Below are 14,723 nucleotides of genomic sequence, written 5' to 3' on the forward strand. Positions count from 1 at the left end.
ATTTATTTATTTATTTATTTATTTATTTATTTATTTATTTATTTATTTTAAATTTTATTATGTTAGTCATCATTCATTACATCATTAGTTTTTGATGTAGTGTTCCATGATTCATTGTTTGCGTATAACACCCAGTGCTCCATTCAGTACGTGCCCTCTTTAATACCCATCACCAGGCTAACCCATCCCCCACCCCCCTCCTCTCTAGAAACCTCAGTTTGTTTCTCAGAGTCCACAGTCTTTCATGGTTCATCTCCCCCCACCGATTCCCCCCCCTTCATTTTTCTCTTCCTACTATCTTCTTTTTTTTTAACATATAATGTATTATTTGTTTCAGAGATACAGGTCTGTGATTCTACAGCCTTACACAATTCACAGTGCTCACCATAGCACATACCCTCCCCAATGTCTATCACCCAGCCACCCCATCTCTCCCACCCCCCCCCACTCCAGCAACCCTCAGTTTGTTTCCTGAGATTAAGAATTCCTCATATCAGTGAGGTCATATGATATTTGTCTTTCTCTGATTGACTTATTTCACTTAGCATAATACCCTCTAGTGCCATCCACGTCATTGCAAATGGCAAGATTTCATTTTTTTGAGGGCTGCATAATATTCCATTGTATTTATATACCACTTCTTCTTTATCTATTCATCTGTTGATGGACATCTAGGCTCTTTCCATAGTTTGGCTATTGTGGACATTGCTGCTATAAACTTTGGGGTGCACGTGCCCCCTCAGATCACTACATTTGTATCTTTGGAGTAAATACCCAGTAGTGCAATTGCTGGGTCATAGGGTAGCTCTATTTTCAACTTTTTGAGGAACTTCCATACTGTTTTCCAGAGTGGCTGCACCAGCTTGCGTTCCCACCAACAGTGTAGAAGGGTTCCCCTTTCTCTGCATCCTCGCCAACATCTGTCATTTCCTGACTTATTAATTTTAGCCATTCTGACTGGTGTGAGGAGGTATCTCATTGAGGTTTTGATTTGGATTTCCCTGATGCCGAGTGACATTGAGCACATTTTCATGTGTCTGTTGGCCATTTGCATGTCTTCTTTGAAGAAATGTCTGTTGATGTCTTCTGCCCATTTCTTGATTGGATCATTTGTTCTTTGGGTGTTGAGTTTGATAAGTTCTTTAAGATTCTGGATACTAGCCCTTTATCTGATATGTCATTTGCAAATATCTTCTCCCATTCTGTCCGTTGTCTTTTGGTTTTGTTGACTGTTTCCTTGGCTGTGCAAAAGTTTTTTATCTTGATGAAATCCCAATAGTTCATTTTTGCCCTTGCTTCCCTTGCCTTTAGTGATGTTTCTAGGAAGAAGTTGCTGTGGCTGAGGTCAAAGAGGTTGCTGCCTGCATTCTCCTCTAGGATTTTGATGGATTCCTGTCTCACATTTAAGTCTTTCATCCATTTTGCGTCTATTTTTGTGTGTGGTGTAAGGAAATGGTCCAGTTTCATTCTTCTGCATGTGGCTGTCCAATTTTCCCAACACCATTTGTTGAAGAGACTGTCTTTTTTCCACTGGACATTCTTTCCTGCTTTGTCGAAGATTAGTTGGCCATAGAGTTGAGGGTCCATTTCTGGGCTCTCCATTCTGTTCCATTGATCTATGTGTCTGTTTTTGTGCCGGGACCATACTCTCTTAATGATTACAGCTTTGTAATAGAGCTTGAATTCCCAGACTGGATTTTTATCACTTGTGGCTAGTGAGTCAAAGGTAATAATCAGGAGGGCGAAAAAAATGTTTTAACAAGATTTTATGAGTCTCTCCACACAAGCTGAGCTGATTAAGAGCCCAAGTGAGAAAGCACAACCCAGAGTTAGGGAGAGGCTGGATGCCCTTCCTCTAAAGAAAAGCCAACAACGAGGATGTTATTTTTTTTTTTTTTACCATTCTGTTCTCTGATTATTTTTAGTATATAAGCTATTTTTAGGGTATTTATTTTTTATTTGGCACCATATTGAAAATATATTCTTTCTAATAGCCTTTAAAATTTGCATGCATTGTTTAGGTGTACAATTGTATTATCTGCCAATAATGATAAATTTGCTTCTTCTAATCCAATCCCTGTACCCCTTATTTTTTGCTTCCTGTCTTATTACATGTAAATTATTTTACCACTATTTAGGGATGATTAAAATAGTATTGCCTGTTTTGATACACTATGGTAAGGATGACTTTGAGAATGTAGCAACTAAAAGCCCAAGAAATAGCTAAAAATATGTCACAATAATTTGTAGGTAATGTGACAATGCCTGGACAAAGACAATGGGTAAAAAAAGAATACAGAAAAAAATATCAGTGAGCAATATTTCAACTGAATAAATGAATGAACACAATCGAATGCAAGAATCAAAACCTGACTGTAGGGCTTCAAATATGAAATGCCATGAGGAAATTATCGTTTGTATCAATCAGGGTTCAGTTAGGAAGCTAAAAATCACTCTAGGTAGGGATTGAAGATGAAAAATCAAAGCCTTAAAACACCATTGAAAGAACTGTAGGCAATCTATATGTAGGATCAAATTACGTTGACCTATACAACACACAAATGAATCCATGCAAAACTAGTGAAATCTGAATATGTTATATAATCTAGTTAATACTGTTGTACTGATGTCAACTTCTAGTTTTGATATATTACAGTGATAAAAGATGTCACTACTGAGAGAAGCTAGTTTTTATTTTATTTGGTTTTTATACAACTTTTTTTTTTTTTGCAAACTTCTGTGAGTCTATAATTATTTCTAAATTAAGAAAAGGAGGTTGTGGAACAAACAACTGGAGAAAAGACCATGCTCTTTTTCTGAATACCCAGAAGTGCAGGATTGCTGGGAAACCACACTAGAGTATGTGATTCCAGGATCTCCACCCAGAAGCTCCCACAAACCTTGCATCAGTTGACTGTCCTCGCTCTGACTGCAACTGCCACCAAGGGATGTCCCCTCATTCACTTTTGCCTTTTACATGCCTGTGGATGATCTCATTGGCTGACTCTAACTAGGGAAACTGACTGCAAAGGTTTGGGGAAAATCTAGTTTCAGGCTTCTAGTCCCTTACCTATGAGGTGGGTGGTGGAAAGGTTCAGAGATAATGCTGAGTTAAAAACTTATACCCCAGCTCACTGATATTTAATAAATACTATACATTTATCACCCAGTCTTTGAGAAGGGGATTAGAGGAAGGAAATTGGTCAAATTTTTCAGTTTGTAAATAAAAAATTCATAAATAATTTCATTTCCCTAGTTTCTCATTCTCTCTGCCAAGCCATCTTCATCCAAAAGAATTTATAATAAGCAAAAATTTTTAAGATTTTTCCAGCTTATAAAACAATTTCACATGAACTCTTTCATTGGCCTATCAAACAAAGCTGAGAAACAGAAAATAATGAAAACACATAATACTTATCTAGAACTTTCACTTATCACATTTCCTTGCAACCCACCAACAAAAGTGTGTTCTTTGTAGTTCTCTATACACAACACCTTATCTTTCCATGTCCTTGTACATGTGGCTCCTTTAGCTGAGAATGTCTTTCCTGGTACAAATTCCTCCTGGTAAGCCCCACACCTCCTCACACCCTGTTCATCAGGGTCTTGCTTCATCTCTTCCCTGAAAGAGACCGAGGCTAATGGAACATGAACAGGCAGCCCCACTGTGCAGAGGGTCAGGCTGTGCTGCCCTTGCAGGAGTCCAGGGGTTGACCAGCAGGTCAGCAGGTATCACCCAAGATCCATTCCTCAGCTACTTCTCCTTACTCCAAGAACCTCACTCTTGATGAGCCAAGTCTAGTTTTCCCATGCAAAACAGCAAGCAGAAAAATTAATTTGAGAGTACACAGAGGGCTTAATAAGATTCCACCATTAGACTGTGGTCTCAGACATATGTTTGCCAGTCATAACACTACTGCAAATGGGTCTTGTAGCTCCTCTTTACTACTATTTATTTTCCCTGATTCACTGATTCCTACTCCTCCCTTCCTTCCCTGTAGGTTCTCATGTTAGTGGTCTAATGGCTGGAGATACTTCGGTGAGCCAAACACCCTTGCCCACAGTGAACTTATAAACCAGTGAGGAAGACAAACATTCAATTATCTTAGGAATAATATAACTATTGAAACAACTACAGCTATGAAGCAACATTTATAAAGTTTTCAAAAGGAAGAAAATTATGAAGGGGAAGGGTAGGATAGTATAAGGGAGAGCTGGGGCAGGTGAGGGGCAGGTCAAAGAAAACTTCCCTGAGGTGAGAATGCCAGTTGAGTTTAAGCTGTTGAGGGGGATTGATCCACATAGAAGAGGCTGGGAGGAAAGCAGGGAGAGAACAAGAACATTCTGGGCAGACTCCCCACAGCTGTCAGCCTGAACTCAGGGGGGTCCTGAGGGAAACCACAGAGCTCCCCAGCCCTTTCTCCCCTTCTCACCATGCACTGGGTAACACTGCCCTGATATGAGGTAGCTGAGCTCAGAGTTAGCAGGAAGGAAACGTAAAGGTTTATGGCTCAGAATCCAGCAGAGAAGAGGAGGCAGTGGAAGCAGACTGTGTCATGGAAAGAACATGGTGCTGATCATCAGAGTTTACATATGGATACTGCCACTTATTAACTTTGTGACCTTGGAAAGCCTCTCAGAGTTGTTACAAGGATTCAGTGAGAAAAGAAATGAAGAGGGCCTTAGACCCAGTGTTCAATGAGGTTAGCTTTATCTGCTTACTTTCTACGGGTTTGCTCTGGACTGAATTGTGTCCCGTCAAAGTTCATACGTTGAAATCTTGACTTATGGGGCAATGTGACTGTATCTGCAGATAGAGTCTTTGGGAGGTAACTGAGGATAAATGAAGTTATAGGGATGGGGCCCTGCTCCAAATGGACTGTGGCCTTATGAGAAGAGGGAGAGAGGTGTCTGGGTGGCTCTGTTGGTTAAGCTTCTGACTCTTGGTTTCAGTTCAGGTCACAATCTCATGGGTCATGGGATAAAGCCCCAAGTTGGGCTCCCTGCTCAGCAGGGAGTCTGCTTGAAGATTCTCTCCTTCTGCCCCTCCCCCCAAAATAAATAAATAAATAAATCTTTGAAGAAGAAAAAAAGAAGAGGGAGAGAGGGAGAGACAGAGCATGAGGCTGACATGGACACTTGTGGGGGCTTCACCCTGCTAAACAAAATGGTCATCGGGTCTGTGCCTACATAATTCAAATTTAAGGTTCCCTTCATTTTGATATACTGCAGGAGAGAGGAGATCTCTCTCTCCCTCTCCCTCCATCATGTGGGGACACAGTTAGAGGCAGCCGTCCACAAGCCAGAGTAAAGGCTCTCACCAGAACTTGACCACACTGGCATCCCAATCTCAGACTTCCAGCCTCCAGAACTGAGAAAATTAATTTCTGTTGCTTAAACTACAGTCTATGATAGTTTGTTATGGTGGCCCAAGCTGGCTACAGTAAAGCCCAGTTAGAAAACTGCTCTTACAGATGATGGAGTGCAAATCTTAACTGCAAGGACATCCAAAGAATGAATTTATGAAAAAGCAAAGGAAGAGAATGGAATAACTGAATAGGACCACGGCTTGAGCATTTTCATAAATGAGGTTGATCTCGATCCATCCACTGTCTGCTGTGACTACTTCCAGGATGCACGCCGCCTCACCTGGGTCAACTCTACAGATGATTTTCTGTGTAGTTGAGCAAAATGCTCTTCCTTGTTTTCATTCTTCCTGTTGCATGAGAGATGGGAGGACACTTAAACTCTAAGAAAGAAGACTAGTAGTGGCCAACACGGGAATCCAAGTGCCAAGAGATGGCATGACAGGGGAAGAAAAGCGAAATATACTGCTTACAAGGAGCAGGAAAAAAAGTCCAAGAACCCAGGATCCCTGGCACCAAGGGGTACAAGCCAATGCCATGGATGAAATGGGAAGAGGTGGTGGCACCATCCCATCAACAGTGTTTTCTATGTGAAATGCTATGCCAGATGCTGGAAAATACTACTTCACAATTTTAAAGCCTGTAAAGGTTGATAAGCACTATCTCCATAAATACTCCATTTGATCTCACCACAGCAAAATGAGGCAAGCACAGCAGGACAGGGATTATGTCCTCAGGGAGGAAACTGTGGTTTGGAATGCTTCATTGGAGTTCCCTTGGCTGGCAAGTGTTAGAGGCAGTAGCCAAACCTCCATTTTCTGATTCCAGACCCAGTGTCCATTCTGTGGCAAATGTCAAGACATGCTCTGTACCTTTGCATCTGATCTTGACCTGGTTTTCCAAGGTCAAAAGTTGTCTCCATGTCCTATCTCATTCCTTGACCAACATTCTCCTCCCCCAAAAAGTCACAGGATGGCTTCTTCCAGAACACAAAATAACATTGAATGGACTACAAGAACAGAAGGAAGAAGAGAAACATGTAGATGGAGACCTACTGACAAAATCCCACAAGTGGTATAATGATTTCCCCCTTGAAAAGACTCTCCTACAATGATCCCCGTACTCCAGGCCACGCAAGAATAACTGCTATTTTGATTCCCACTTTATACCTGTGAGAAACTGAGGCTCAGAAATATGAAGGACCTTGTCCATGATGTGCATTCCAAAGATCAAGAGCCAGATGCCAGGCATTTGTGTCTCCCTCCACCTCCCTATGGGGGACAGAGCTCTGGCGTGACGGCCAGGAGGCTCTTGGATTCCAATCCTTCCACCCACTTCTCATGTGGTCCTGGTCAAGCCTTGTAAACCCTGGGTTTCCTTTCCAGCCACTGTAAACTGAAGGGGCTGAACTGCATGGTCTCTGAGAATGTTCTCTAAAGTGGCTGGTAAGAAAGCAATCATAAATATTGGAACACATATTGTCCAGACTCTTTGTGCTGTTTCCCAAATATGATTCAGGGAGTGAGCCAACAGATAGAGGAGGATATTTATTTTTGCTGGTGAGGTCGACGGATACTTCTTTTGAGCTCGATCACACAGAAGGCCTTTTTGCAGGCCACAGCGTCATTGCACGTCATGGGCCCTGTGTGCTCCCTCTCTCCCCGCCACTGCTCGAAGCCTGGGAGAACGCTTTTGAAACCAATCAGGAAATTACTTATCAATCGGAAGCCCCACAGAGTTATGAGTGCTCCTTGCTGCCAAAGGGAAGGGGATTTCGAGTGAAAGCTCCACATCTGTGTGCAGTAGAATTCAAAGACTCCAGCTGTTGGAAAGTCTTGCGAGCAATGTAAGTAAACAGCCCTCTCTCCCGATCGAAGTGAACTTCTTCAGGCTTTTTTTCTCCCACAGATGAGTCTTTTGGCTCACATTGGTGTTGAGCTGTTCTCTCTCTGTTCATCTATGAGGTTTGGGGGTGTTTACTGACTGGGGCTGACTCAATGAACCATCTCCTCTGGGGGATGCTTCTGCTGAACAGAGGAGAGAAAGCGAAAGTCGTCAGAATCGGCTTTGCTCGGGAAGGGTTAGTTTTTTGAAAAAAGCCCTGGACTTGGCAGTTCTGCTCCTTAATGGCTATAGATCCATAGTCAGGAGGAGCATGAGGCTGACATGAACACTTGTGGGGGCTTCACCCAGCAAAACAAAATGGTCATCGGTTTGTGCCTACATAATTCAAATTTAAGGTGTTCCCTTCATTTTGATATACTGCAGGATTTTAATGGAGGAGAAAGGGAAACATAAGCTAATACTGTCCGGTGGAGATTTCCCTGCAGTGGTGTAAATCTTGTGCTCAATTTAGTTTCAGTCGGGGGTGCTGATTTATTAATTGTTCATCTTATTAAACAAATGGGCTCGACATTTTACACTGCCGTCGGGAGGAGAATGCATTCATTGCAACACATGAGCGTAAACATCTAGGCTGTTTTGGTAAAACTGTGGGTTTGTATTAATAGTAATTACGTGATGGGATTGCATAATTTCATACATAACACACTGTACTAGAGTATATTGCTTCTAAAGATATTTTAAATCAGATTGTGGTTAAGGACTGAAAGGATTGCAGGGATATAGCTAATGTAAAGGAAATAGCTCTGTTTTGATCAACCTTTGTTCTCTGAGACCCTACAGCTTCACCAGGAACTTGAGGGTCCTTTTCCAAGGGTCCCTCATCCAGAATCCTAAGGTTGCAGGGAACTGGTGTCCCAAGATCTCAGACTCTGCCCCACCATCAGACTATGCATCTCGTAATATGTCTTGATTCTGGTCCGAATAATAAAGGCTCACATCCTCATCTTGGTTCTTCTACTCCTTGGAAAGCTCCCCTAAGCACAAGAACAACTGCTCTTAACTCTGGTTGATATCTGACTTCCTTTCTTCCCTTTGAACAATTTTGGTTTGCAATTTGATTCGTCTTGTTCCCAATACATTAGTTACTTACCTCCTCTGTGCCTCGGCGCCAGCACAAGCATAAGGCACATCAGAGGGTCAGGAGGCTCCGCGTGGTCAGAAGGTCAGAAGGCTCCGCCTGGAAAGGGGTTTTAACTACTAGGAATTTCTAACAGCTTATTTCCTATGTAGACACCCCCCCCCCCGCCCCAAGCCCAGAACAACTTTTAGTCTGAGGTGATCTCTAACCTCTCATCTTTACTTAATATATGTTATATACCTAATGTGCTGAAAGCAATAAAAAAACAGAAGGTGAGATGATGCTCCCCTTCTAGAATTAACATGTTTGTACTCTGTGCAGCCCAAGCCGTCTTATGTTTTCATGACAATAATTAAGTAAGTCTGGGCACTAGCTGTTGGACATGTGGGGTGCAATGGATCATAAAATGGAGGGATACACACTTGGAATGTGAAAGGAAATCATCCAAATATTGGGAAACATGTACTGAGCGTTCACCATGCACTTGGCCATCTGCTCACCCTGTCTCGTGTGGTCTTCGGAGCAGGCAACTCACTGGTTAGGAGTAGCGGCTCTGCAACCACAGCACATGAGGACACATCCCCGAGTGGCCCATGTGTGGTCACTTAATACCTCTGCGCCTCGGTTTCCTTGCTATGAAATAAAGGTAAAACTCCGGGGGCTTGTGTGAAGGTTGAGAGTTAACGTAAGCAAAGTATTGTTTCTGTCTCTCTTGTAGAAGAACCTGAGGTTAAGGATAGCTAAATAACTCCCCCTCGGCCACACAGGTGATGGCTGGCAGGGCTGGGATTTGAGAGTAAATAATCTGACTGCATCATACTGGAGAAAGGCCTCGTTTTTACCAGCTTCTCTCGTGCTGTTGGGTTCTTTTGTATGCATCCTTATCCAGCCCTCACACTGCCTTCTGAGTGGAAGTGACTGACCATTGCCTACGAAGATTTCAGACAGGGAAACAAGCTCAAGACTTGAGGCAGCTCGTCCTCGGTCACACACTTAGAAATCAGCAGGGCCGGGAGCTAAGTGCCGGCTTTGGAATTCCCAGGCCTATGGTCTTTTCAGGACCCCCAACCCCAGGCTCTTGATGGGGGTGGGGAGGGCGCATGACCATCAGACCCATACTGCCCCCACTGCAGGGGAGAGTGAGCTAGTGGAGGATGACCATGCTTGACATCAGTGAGGCCCTCACCTATGCCTCGCCCAGTGCCTCATTAATTAAAGCAGGTGCCGGGGCCCCTTTGTCAGTAATTCTCCAGAGGATCGGATGTGCATCAAAGTTTGACAATCACCCTCCTCAGGCTGTTCTGTAATCTGGGAAAGAATAAAGATTGCCATATCCAGCTGAAGAAGGTTAAACAATTCAGTTAAGTAGAAGAGATGGGGCATTTTCCTCATTCAAATTTTTTGATTACCCTGTGGTCAGAATCAACCTCATTTCAGAATTGTTTACTGTCTTATTTATATCCCGGTGCTTTCTTCCTCCTCCTGTATATGTCACCTTCCAAGCCCTGTGAGCATCTGAACTTTGTGTCATCAGCCCCTTTGACTGCACCAGCAGATTTCCTTCCCTTTGTTGGCTTTTTATTATTAATCAGTACCGCTCAGTAGAATTCATCACAGTATTAGAATAAAGTGAGCTATATGTGTAATATGAGAAATTTACTCAATAAACTTTACACAGAGAAACTGGTGACTTGGAGCATTTACTGTGCTGAATAAAATATAATGAGATCGCTTTCTCTGCAGACTACTACAGCACAGACAGAGGCAAGCCAAATGTGTTCTCAAAACATGTGCTGGGAAGTTCAGCTGCCTCAGAATGAGGTCACAGAGGGTGTGGTGGAACCGGAACCCCTGAACGCTGGAAATAATTTCCGGTGGTGGCAAATGTCAGGAGTTGAAGGGAAATAGCCATGGTTTTGAATTCTGGCTTGATCACTTTCTAACCATGAGACTCCACATATGTCACTTACCTCTCAAATGCATATAACGGACATAAAGTCCCAGCATGGCACCTAGCATCATGGGTGCCCAACCAACGGGGTTCCTTTTCTCCTTAGCTCTGGTCTGTTCAATCCACAAATATTTACTGAGCACCTACTATGTGCCATGCATTATTCTAGATATAGCTGTGAACAAGAGCCCAAGTCTCTTTCTTCATACCTCTAGAGGGGGTGACAAGAGAATCATAAGCCAAGATGTAACCTCTGAGACTGGGAAGTGCTGTAGAGAAAATACAATACGGTAATGAGAGAGAGTGACCAGCAGTAGATCCATGGGGCTTTTTTGAGACCTGAACGTCTGTTGTCATTTTCTTTCCTCATCTCAGCATCAAATGCCAGGAGTAATTATATGAAAAGAAGGAGAGAAAAATCTCTGAACCAAACTGTACTGCAGTTATTTCTTTCATTTCATCTTCTGGGTTTTTTTCAAGACGTTCTTCCTCATCAAAGATAAATCAGCAGGTCCTAAGTGCATGAAGATTAATTAATGATTCTTCTTAAAAAGTTCAAATCATCACAACTCCTCGGGATTACATTGTTGGAAAGGGAAGAACCACCGCATGGCAAATTTTTAGGGATGAATTGTGCAGCTTCACAATGACTTCATGTGTGGCTTCGAGTTTGAAATTGCACATATGTTAGTGCAGCCAACACGCAAAGCTGCCAAAAGTTGGCCGATCCAACGCTCTATTAGCCAAGAGTCATGTGTATGGCTTTGAAAAACAATCCATGGTCTGAAATGTTTCCTTTCTTAAAATGGTGCTGCAAACCTCACTTGGGTCTGAGACAGCATCTCTCCATAATGAAGGTCACAGCGTAGATAATTTGTACCAGAGGAGTCTTTGTCTTTCAATCAGCCCACTATCTGTGGCCAGAATATTCTTGGCTGTAACAATCCAGATGATTGTCTCATTACTCCATTATGCCTTTATCACCATCATGTAAACCCCAATTATGGATCCACGAGTTAGAACGAAAATTTTGTGTACACGGCAACACAAAATGCACAGGTCAGTGTTTTTGATTTTCCAATACAGTACTGATATTTTTCTGTTTAATTTATAAAAATGTGGTCTCTCCAAATTACAAACACATTTCTAGAAATTGTTTTGAAAACAAGCTCCCAAGTTAAAATGCAAGGACTGAAAAATAAGAGCAAAGAGGATGAGATTAGGACATTGAAGTTAATTAATCGGTAGTAGAGAGGATTGTGGGGCAATTCAGTGATGCTCCTTGCGGCTCCAAAGGAATCTCACCCAAAGAACGGTGGTGAGCTGCTGTCCAGAGGGGAAAGAAGGAGAAGGGAGCTTCTGTTGTACATGCACTTTTATGACAGATACTACTCCCAGCATTTTAAGTATATGAAGTCTTCATCACGACCCTAGTGTGGCTATTATTTGCTTGTTCTACAGATGAGAAGCTGAAGCTTGGTGCAGTTAAGTAACAAGGAAGTTCAGCACCAGCTAGGAAGTGGCAGGACAACCTGAATCCAGGACTGCCCTGCTGCACATCCCACTCTACCACTCTGCTGGAGAAAGATAAAGGGTTTCCCCCACCAACCCCCCCTACACACATGCAATATACATTCTATTTAAGTAAGGAAAGAATGTACTACAAGTTTTTAAATGTTGTAATGGCCTCCTGAGGGAAGAGGCTGAGGAATTGTCTTCTTTGGAGGTCTATTAAACCCAGATTGGTTATCATACACGTCTGGTATGACTTCACTGTGGTCCTTCCCCAAGGTGAAAAGATAGACAAAATGATTTCTCAAGGTCCTTTCTAGTTTTTCCAACCAAAGGCCAAGTCTACATCCATACAAGGCAAAATGGTGGTGACAAGACAAGTCTGGTCATCCTGCTCTCCCTCCCCGGCTCCATGCCGAGTGCTTTGGCTGGAGTGATGTCCAGACTTTGTGGAAGTACCACAGTCACTCGGATCACAGGCTCTGCTGGCCATTTCCCCACAACCAGGGAGGGGACCCAACTCTGTTCCAGTTTGTGCCCAACCAAAGGAAAACCATTCCAGTGAATCTATTATCTAACTTGATGGCTATACTTCCAATGTTTCAGAACTACAAACTGGGACCAAATTGGCATAAAAAATAGAACATAGTTAGAAAATAAGAATGTCTTCTACAATTCTGGCTACTACGTGTATCATTTAGGATTGCATTTATCTGTGAGCATCAGAAAATCTAGTTCCTTTCACATGTAAGGGGTTTATTTTTCTCACACAACGAAAAGTCGAGAGGTAGATGATCCAAGGATGATGTAGCTAATTCAAGATGTCACCAGGAAATCAGGCTCCTTCTATTTTCTTGCTTCACTTGTGTTGGTTAGCATGTGGCTTTCGTCCTCATGGTGGCATGAGGTGTTGAGGCCTCATGGTGGCCCCTCCAGGTGTTGAGTTCATATTCCAGGCAGGAAGGCAAAAACCTTCTTGTAAAACTTTGCATTTTTATTTGGAAAAGGAAACCCTCTTCCAGGACTTTCCATGTACATAGGCACCCCTTGCTGCAAGGAGATCTAGAGGTTTGTGTATAGAAAAAGGCAGGGGGGAAAGTAGATGGGGTGGGTTTTGAGAGAGTCAAGCCTACAGTACTTGTCAAAATTGTCCACAAATTCCTACTTCTGAAAGCCATGAATTTGGAATTTGGAATTTGATACATAAATAAATATTAAATAAACATTTGTTAGTTCCATCTATTTTGATACTTAACTTTGAGCATGAAAATATTTTTAAAACAAGTGGTAAGGGGCAGGTAGGGAAAGGATTCTACTCAAAGTACCACAGAGTAGGGGGAAGAAATGGATCTGAGTGTCAGATCAACGTCTGAATTCTAGTTCATACCTAATTAGGTATGGGATGCCCATGGGCCTTCATATTTATTTATATTTAAAATAGGGGTAATCTGGGCGCCTGAGTGGCTCAATCTGTTACATATAAAATAGCTCAGGTCATGATCTCAGAGTCGTGAGGTCAAGCCCTAAGTCAGGCTCCCCGTTCAGCAGCAAGTCTGCTTTAGCAACCCATAATATTACTTTAGAATTAAAAAGATGTGTAAGCTTATAAATAATATATCATATAAAGAGTCTGGCACTTAGTAGGCATTCAAGAAATGATAGTTTTGCTTTGCACCTTTTATCCAGCAAGTGTGTAAACTTTATGAGCTAACGGTTGAAAAATCAGCTCTTTGATTGCAAGAAATGAGAACAAATCCACTGAATGGTGTGTAGCCTTGCTCTATCAGTGCACGCCAAGATTCTTTCATTTTGAGCTTCATCACATTATCTTAGCAAACCAGACAAAAATGTCCAAGTGATTTTGTTTTCCAAACTGCATCATACACTTCAAAGTGCCATCTGCTTGTGACTTGTTACAAAACAGTCAACAGAGCCATTTGGTGACATTTAAAAAAGTGACCAGTGTTTGTTACCAAGGGACATAATTCCTAGAACTTGTGCAATTTGTTCTGTGTTGTTGAGATGTGAAGTAAAGCCTGCACAGAAACTCTCAGCTGTTTCAATACATTATCCTCATCTTAATCCCCGAAGCCAGGTCTTAAATTGCATTTCTTTCCATTTTAATTATCTCCCCATGTCACCCCAACCTTTCCAGTTAAAGGTGGATATTTAAAGCTTATCACCTCATAGTGATATCACCACTGCAAAATTAAAAGGGGAGAATGAAACAAACCAAAAAGAGTTCACAACTTTGCCAAGTCAAAATCCACCCATCAGCCAAAATCTCATGTCTGCACTATGATCAGGTGGATAAAAATGATAGAACATAACTCAAAGTCATTGGCTTTTGTTCATATATGAGTGAACCTTTTAAAGTCATCTTTAGCAAGCCATTTAACTTTATTCTCCGCATCCTTACCTGGAAAAATTAAGGAACATCCCTGCCCCTCCCATCTCACTTGGTTGATATGAAAACCATTGAGATAATGGCTAGATGTGCCATTCAAAATAACACATGATATACTCAAACGTGTTTCAGCATTTCCTGTCTATTGTAGTACAGTTTGTACCATATCATAGTGCCTAATGAATTGCATAACCTTCTCAGATTCTCCTCTGATTTCTCACCTTATCTTAACCTTTCTTGACAAGAGGCCACTGCTCTTCCGTCACTCTCTCTTCCATACCTCAGTGTGAATGTAGCCAGTTCTTCCTGGCTTCTACCTGATTTTTAGTTGTTCAGACTACATACCCAGGTCTCTGCAGGCTGAACACCTCTTTTTCTGTCTAAAATGAAGCCAAATTCATTTCACGTTCATTAAATGTGTGCTTATTTACTGAATCAGAAGTGATCCAAATAGACAAAAATCCCTGCCCTCCTTCAGATTACATTTCAGTCCTCTGGCCTCAC

The 14,723-nt window shown here is 42.1% G+C and overlaps 1 protein-coding gene across 6 annotated transcripts in view; it reads left to right on the plus strand.

Moving 5' to 3' along the window:
• Positions 1 to 14,723, plus strand: part of C1QTNF7 (C1q and TNF related 7) — a 102,457-nt gene that overhangs the window by 26,648 nt on the left and 61,086 nt on the right. For 2 of the 6 annotated variants that reach the window (XM_073891451.1, XM_073891449.1), the window contains exon 1: positions 6,970 to 7,212. The exons of 3 other annotated variants lie outside the window; for them this stretch is intronic. The gene's annotated coding sequence lies outside the window, so the exon portion shown is untranslated. Of the gene's footprint in view, positions 1 to 6,969; positions 7,213 to 14,723 lie in introns of those variants that run through there. One more of the 6 variants, XM_025887762.2, reaches the window with a different exon arrangement.

This window comes from Callorhinus ursinus, unplaced genomic scaffold (assembly GCF_003265705.2).
Source record: "Callorhinus ursinus isolate GAN/ISIS: 27379988/994484 unplaced genomic scaffold, GSC_fseal_2.0 scaffold4, whole genome shotgun sequence".
NCBI lineage: Eukaryota > Metazoa > Chordata > Mammalia > Carnivora > Otariidae > Callorhinus > Callorhinus ursinus.